Genomic DNA, 6,549 nt, shown 5'->3' on the forward strand with positions numbered 1-6,549 from the left:
TCAAGATTGCCAACAACCCAGTTCAGTACTCGAAGACAAAGCACATTCAAATCCGTCATCACTTTCTCAGAGATCATGTCATGAAGGAAGATATTGATATCATTCACGTCAACACTAAAGAGCAATTGGCAGATATCTTCACAAAGCCCTTGGATGAGAAAAGGTTTTGCAAGTTGCGGTGTGAGCTAAATATCTTAGAATTCTCAAATGTCCTGTAATTGGACACACACCCTAACGCTTATGCATGTTGATGACTTAGATGTGCAACACACAAAGTAACGTATATCTTCAATCAGTGAAGACATACACTCTAAGTGTGAATACATTAACATGGAATTTGACTTCGGAGCGCCACGATAATTGTGCGCCGTGTCTGGGTCTAATACTTCCTATACAGTGGGTAACACCACCACCAAATTCTTATTGCAGTGTTTCTTTTGGCGTCATATTTGCATAGTCTTCGCGTTTGGTTGGTTTTCAACATTGATTTGACTTCAAGGTTTATCTTCGCAATGTTGAATTGTTCTGATATATATATATATATATATATATATATATATATATATATATATATATATATATATATATATATATCTTTCCCTAATAATGCGATTATTGCTTCTGCCCGCCTGCTCATCGTCGCCGCGCTTTTGCTAAAAAGTCCCCATGGTTTTTGATTATTCAACCCGCAATCCCTCTTTTAGTGGAGGTCTGAAAAACGGTTCGTTTTTAAAAAAAAAAGAAAAAAAAATTGCATCTTATCCAGACGCCGGTGCTTCCCTTCCAGCCATGGAGGAGCAGGAGAAGTTGAGGGGCGGGCGGAGCAGGAGAAGTTGATGGGCGGCACAGCGGAGGAGAAGTTGAGGGGCGGGCGGAGCAGGAGAAGTTGAGGGGCGGCGCGTTGATGGCGGCAACAGCTTCGGGTGGGCTCATGGGAGAGCGTGCTGCAGGAAAAATAGGTCCCCACCGGCGACGAGCTTGCTGGAGCCGTTGAAGGGACCCGCGCGCATTGGACGGCCTTGATTTGGCGGCAGAGCTCGAGGGCGTGCCGGCTGCTGCACGTGGCGGAGCTGCTGCTCCTGCTTTTTCGCTTCGTCGGCCGGCCTTCAGTGGCGGCGGCGCTGGCCTTGCTCTGGCGACGGAGCTCGAGGGCGTGCCGGCTGCTGTTCCTGCTGTTCCACCACCGTCGGCTGGCCTTCAGTGGCGGAGGCTCGAGCTCCTGGGCATGGCCAGCAGCTGCTCCTGTTCTGGGCGCGGCGGCCAGAGCAGCACGCACCAGTTCTTCCTGCAGCCGCGTCGCCACGTTCCTGAAAACCACCGTCCGCCATGGCCAATGAACCCAGTGCTCTCGAGCCCCTCGGCTTGCTCCCGCGGCACCAACATGCTCCTGATCTAGAAGAATTGCCGACGCGTCCAGGGTGGGACTGCTCTCCAACATGGACTCCAGGTCATTCTTGGACTGAAAGAATTCCAGGTGTTTATTTAGCTGAACTGAATTTCGAGTTTTGGACATGCTGTTTTAAGTGATGCTATTAGAAACAGCTAGAAAAAGATAAATTAGTAGTAACTGGAAAAATGAATACCTGCGGAAGGTCTACAATAGCTGATTGTATTCATTGTAGAAAAAGCATTTAACCTCTTTAATTTATTAATTGATCCTAGAGCTATGGTGCAGATAGTGGCCATGGTGGATGGATGATATGAGGTGATCTGGGTGCTGCATTTGATGGCCATGATGTGTTTGCTGCAGGCCAACTCCCTGCTTGTGGCCTCTGAAGGTTGGGAAACTATAATTGAAATGTATCTGAAGACATGGTCAGCACGTTTAGGCACTTATGAATTCGAAAATGTTAATTGTTTGTTGTGCACTAAAGTTTTTGTGTTCATAGTGCTTCGCGCCGATAGCTGATAAGGCATTGATTTTTTGCCAATGTATACATAGAAAAGACATGTAACTATAGATTTTTTTAAGACAGCTAGCTACTTGGATTATGCATTGGCAAGTACTCCCACAGATACAATTAGAACTGGGTTTGCTCTTAATTAAGTAGCTCGCTGGATAACTTTTAAGGATTTCCCCAAATCAAAATAATTACCTTGAAGTTCAGATCTTCTACTGAAAGTCCTTTTCTATCTATGAACATCAGGAGACAACTTCCAGTTCTAGTAGACCTATCCGATAGAATTCTCGAAGCTATTAGCCTGCAAGCTCTCAATCAGGTATTGTATTTGCAACTTAGCGTATTTTTTACTGAAGTTTGGTGCCTAACTCCCAAACATCTTTTGTCAATGGTAAGAATGTAGATGTTGAGAACTTGACATAAATTTTATGCTTTCTACAAGAAGAGTGGTATCAATATTAATAGAGAAGTAGACATTGTTCGAATTATTCTCGATTATTTGTGTTATGTTAATAGCTGCCTGCTCTGTTCTTAACTGTGTATCCTTGCTCCTTGGTCCCCTGTCAACTGTACAAAAGGTAATTTATCAGAATCTTACAGCCTTTTAGCTGCACCAGAGCCTATGAGGTTCCTTAGTTTCACCACTGAACATGAAGCCACTCAAGTCTGAAGTCTGAAACGATTGTCGGCGATCGCAGTATGAATTCAGAATTGAGAAAATGATGCACTATCAATAAAATCATTACAACCAGTGTCGATTTGAACTGATGAATGTGCTTACTTCCATGGTGCTACAGCATATACAATCCGAATGATTTGTATTCCTTGTGCCATAAAAATTCCTGCCGATGCAACTGTGAGCTCAGGAGCAATTTGTTTTATATTTTTATATAGTTGCAATAAAATGCTACGGTTGAGCGTTGGCTTTGCATGTCTAATTAGCTGGCTGATGAATATTGTTACTCAATTAAAATGATCTGGGATTTTTTCATGCCAATAAAAATACTGTCTGGATTGTTTGTGTTTTGCACAGAGTTCATGTAGCAAGAAATGTGATGTCTGAAGGGATGCACATGTCTCCTTGGTAAAAAAAAGAGACCGCAATTAACACAAATCCAATGCATCAAGGTCAGCAGTTCCATATTTTTATGACCGGGAGTGTACCACTTCATGCATGCATTTTATTTTATTGTCGATAACACGCCCGATGCTTTGCGAAATGTCTGAATGAGAAAGAAAGAAAGAAAGATAGATAGATAGATAGAGATAGAGACTATGTAAGTGATGGAGCATCATGTGGTCTTGACGCACGGGCATTCGTATCTACTCCTACTTACTTGAATCTTCTATTCCCAGTTAATTAGAAATTTTTTTATTTGTGGTCATCTCCTAAGTACGCAAATTATGTTTTGTGTTAAAGAGCGGTACGTTATGTTTTCATTTGTGACCTGAAGGTCAGCAACGTAAAGCTTGCATGCATCTGAAGGCATGTTCCATCCTTGAATATATACTAATATAAAGGCATGTTACAATTGTGGGTAGGTAGAAAATTCATCATTTTATACAAGGACTATGGAGTTAAATTTTCGTTGGTTGCTTTCGACTTTCACCATTTGGCCAGCTCTATCTTTCACACCTCTTCCTCTGTGACAAAGGGATGAAGCTATTGGTTTTCAAATTTGAAATAAAGGCCTGAATTTGGCACCAACGCTCCAACGCAAATTTGATACATCAAGGTTAGCTTTTACATAGCTTTTGTTACTGAAAATATATCAGAGAAGCACTTCCGAATCAATTATCGGTGTTTAAAATATATTTTTAGATATCATGGAGCATACATAATCCCGGCATCAACTTTTGTGCAGCGCTTGATATATGTTTATAATCATTTGCAAGACTGCGTTAAGAAAATGATGTGAAATATTTAGATTGGTACGCTGCGAGTGGGCTGGAATGACATGTTTCGTCTCTCTATATTGTCATAGTGGTGGAGGTACATGCAGATTTGACGCCATTTTTACATATTTGCATATCAATGGTCAATATTTTTTTCTGTTTTCCTACTGACATTTACATACTACTTTGCGTTTTAAAAGCTACAAACAGTTTTCTCTGTGCAGACCATGAAGAGATGCATCTCAGAGGACAAGCAATGCCATGTTTTCATTGTACTGAAAATACTTAGTTTCCTGGTCAATTTTGTTAGTAATCTATATATATCTATATTTCTTATTGATTTTCTCTGTGCATACCATAAAGGGATGCCTCCCGGGACAAGCATTGTCGTATTTTTCATTGTACTAAAAAACATAATTTCCTGGTCATTTTTGTTATTAATCTGTACATAACTATATTTATTATTACGAGGTGAAAATATTCTGAGGATGCTTTCAGGTACATAAAGATATATAATGTATTCAGCTTCTGCTTACACTTTAGTTCAATGTGTTCATTACCTCATACCACCACCAGTGCCAGTTTTGCTTCTTCCATTAGTAGCCATGTAGGGATTAATCCCGCCCTGTCATGTCCTGTCCAATTACATATTTATGCCTTCTCTTTGGAGTTAGATTAATTAGATATTGTATTATGAGACTAGAGACATGTTATTGGTAATTTGAGCATTTGCTTTCATCGTTGTTAGTTACCATTCGTGCATCAAGTCTACCAGCGCCAATCAGCTACTCATGGAAAAAGGGTCCAATTGTATTTCCTTTTTACAATTTCATGTAGAGCTAGGATGGATAAGAAAAAGCTTGAATGATGCAATTGATTAGAATGTGGAGTGCATATTTGCTTTAATTAAATGTACGCCATGTTTTGTCCCCCGTTGCAACGCACGGGCATCTTTGCTAGTATATATATGTGTGTGTGTGTGGGTGTGTGTGTGTGTGTTTGTGTGTGTGTGTGTGTGTCCTGTCCTCTACAACATTCACTTATAGCTATGTCTTCTTATTTGATTTTACTTGATCTAAGTGAATGTGATCGGACCCTAACCTCTTCTGTGCTTCTTCCTCAAGTTCTTTTATCCAAATCATATGCATTCTATTGAAACATGTCGATTGTCTTCTCCGAGTCCTTATCAGCAGAAGACAAAGAGACAAACCTTTAAATCTGTTTTTATTGCCATATCCTTTTTTGCCTAAATACCGGAGAAGCCGGAATGACCACCCGATAATCTAGGCGTGCGTGGGAACGTGGAACAACTTTCAATAAGTTGCATGCAGGCCACATGTCCTTCAGATGTGAACCGCCAGGGGCACCTGCGTAATTGCGTTGTGCTGCCCCCCTTCCTTATAAATACACACCCACCGCGGTCAAATCTTTTCTTCCACCTCGCCACCTCGCACAAACCCTAGCACCTCCGCTAGCTCACGTCGACGCCAGAGACGAAGCGCTTAGCTGCCGCGACTTCTTCGATGCCGTCCTCACGCCAGCCGCGGACCTCATCCTTTCCGCCGCCGCCGTAGGTGTCTTCCGCCGCCAAGTTAGGGCGCGGGAGATTGAACTGCTCGGCCACTAACTCCGCCTCGTCTAGCAGTTCAGCGGTAATTAAATCTCACTTTTTACTGCCTTTTTGATCCGTCAAATCAATCCACTTCAACCAAAAGTGGTTTCTACACTTCCAAGTATGGATCTGTCCCTATATGCATCTCATATCTTGCTAAGAATATTCACTTATGCTTCATAACTAGTTAGATTCCTCACGTGTACTTATTCATGGATTCGTACAAATCTGGAACCAACTCTCTTCAAATAAGTGAATGTCTTTGCTCTATGAGGTCAATGTCTTCAAACTGATTTTTCTTCAAAATCTTCTGAGAATGCATATGGCCTCTTCCCCTTCCCTCGCATCTCTAATGCTGTCACAGGTACATGTCCATGGGAGAATCCCTTGGTTCTCATAGTCTGCATTCATTTGCAGAGTTCTTACAGCGTCATATACATTCCCCTGAAGCCAGCTCTTGTCTGACCAGCAGAAGGAAGCCATTCACCGTTCCGAAGCCATTCAGTCTGAATACAATGGCAACTGAGAAATCAGCAAGAAAAGGCGGCAGACAGCGCCGGGGAGATACTGCTAAGGATTTACCTCCAAATATGTTTGAACTGTACGAGTCAGATCCTGAGGAAAGCTACAACTAGCGCAAGACCCAAATCCAATGGATTCGAAGATATTGGGCAGAGCAATGGTTCAAGTACAACTTCGTGACTGCCGAATATGCAGAGAAGAATGCTATCAAGCTCCCATGGGGAGATATTCTGTACCGAAATCTTCAGCCAAAGTCTAAGTCTGAAGCCATTGCTCAAGGCTTCTACCCATGCATGGTCTGAGGACCGAAGCCAGAGAATGCCGACCCATCATCTATGTTATGGTGTCGCAAAGACAATCTATTCAAGCGCAACTATCAATTTGCCAAGGAGTCAGCTGTCAAGAACAAGAAGGAGTTTGGCCTCAACTTCAACCCTGGTCCATCTGCTCCAAGGGATGATGGCACACACGATGCCAATCCAAATGTCATCGGCCCCTTCGACAACTTCGATGGTCTCCTCTCCCACATTGCTGCCCAGCGGGCCACTGTGGATCAATCCGTTGAAGACGCTGACTCTGAAGAAGCGCCAGCTCCACCAAAGCCGCAGAACAAGAAGA

General features: G+C 42.5%; 1 long non-coding RNA gene across 3 annotated transcripts; it reads left to right on the forward strand.

Moving 5' to 3' along the window:
- The first annotated feature begins 751 nt into the window (after positions 1-751).
- On the forward strand, positions 752-4,518 carry LOC123097479 (uncharacterized). 3 transcript variants are annotated; one of them, XR_006447259.1, is made up of 5 exons: positions 752-1,474; positions 1,676-1,778; positions 2,148-3,637; positions 3,767-3,894; positions 4,008-4,518. It is a non-coding gene; the product is annotated as an uncharacterized lncRNA (long non-coding RNA). The 3 variants fall into 3 exon arrangements; XR_006447258.1 differs by having other exon boundaries at positions 4,022-4,518; XR_006447257.1 differs by having other exon boundaries at positions 3,767-4,518.
- The last annotated feature ends 2,031 nt before the right edge of the window (positions 4,519-6,549 follow it).

The sequence above is a fragment of the Triticum aestivum genome, chromosome 4D (assembly GCF_018294505.1).
Source record: "Triticum aestivum cultivar Chinese Spring chromosome 4D, IWGSC CS RefSeq v2.1, whole genome shotgun sequence".
In the NCBI taxonomy this organism is placed as follows: Eukaryota; Viridiplantae; Streptophyta; class Magnoliopsida; order Poales; family Poaceae; genus Triticum; species Triticum aestivum.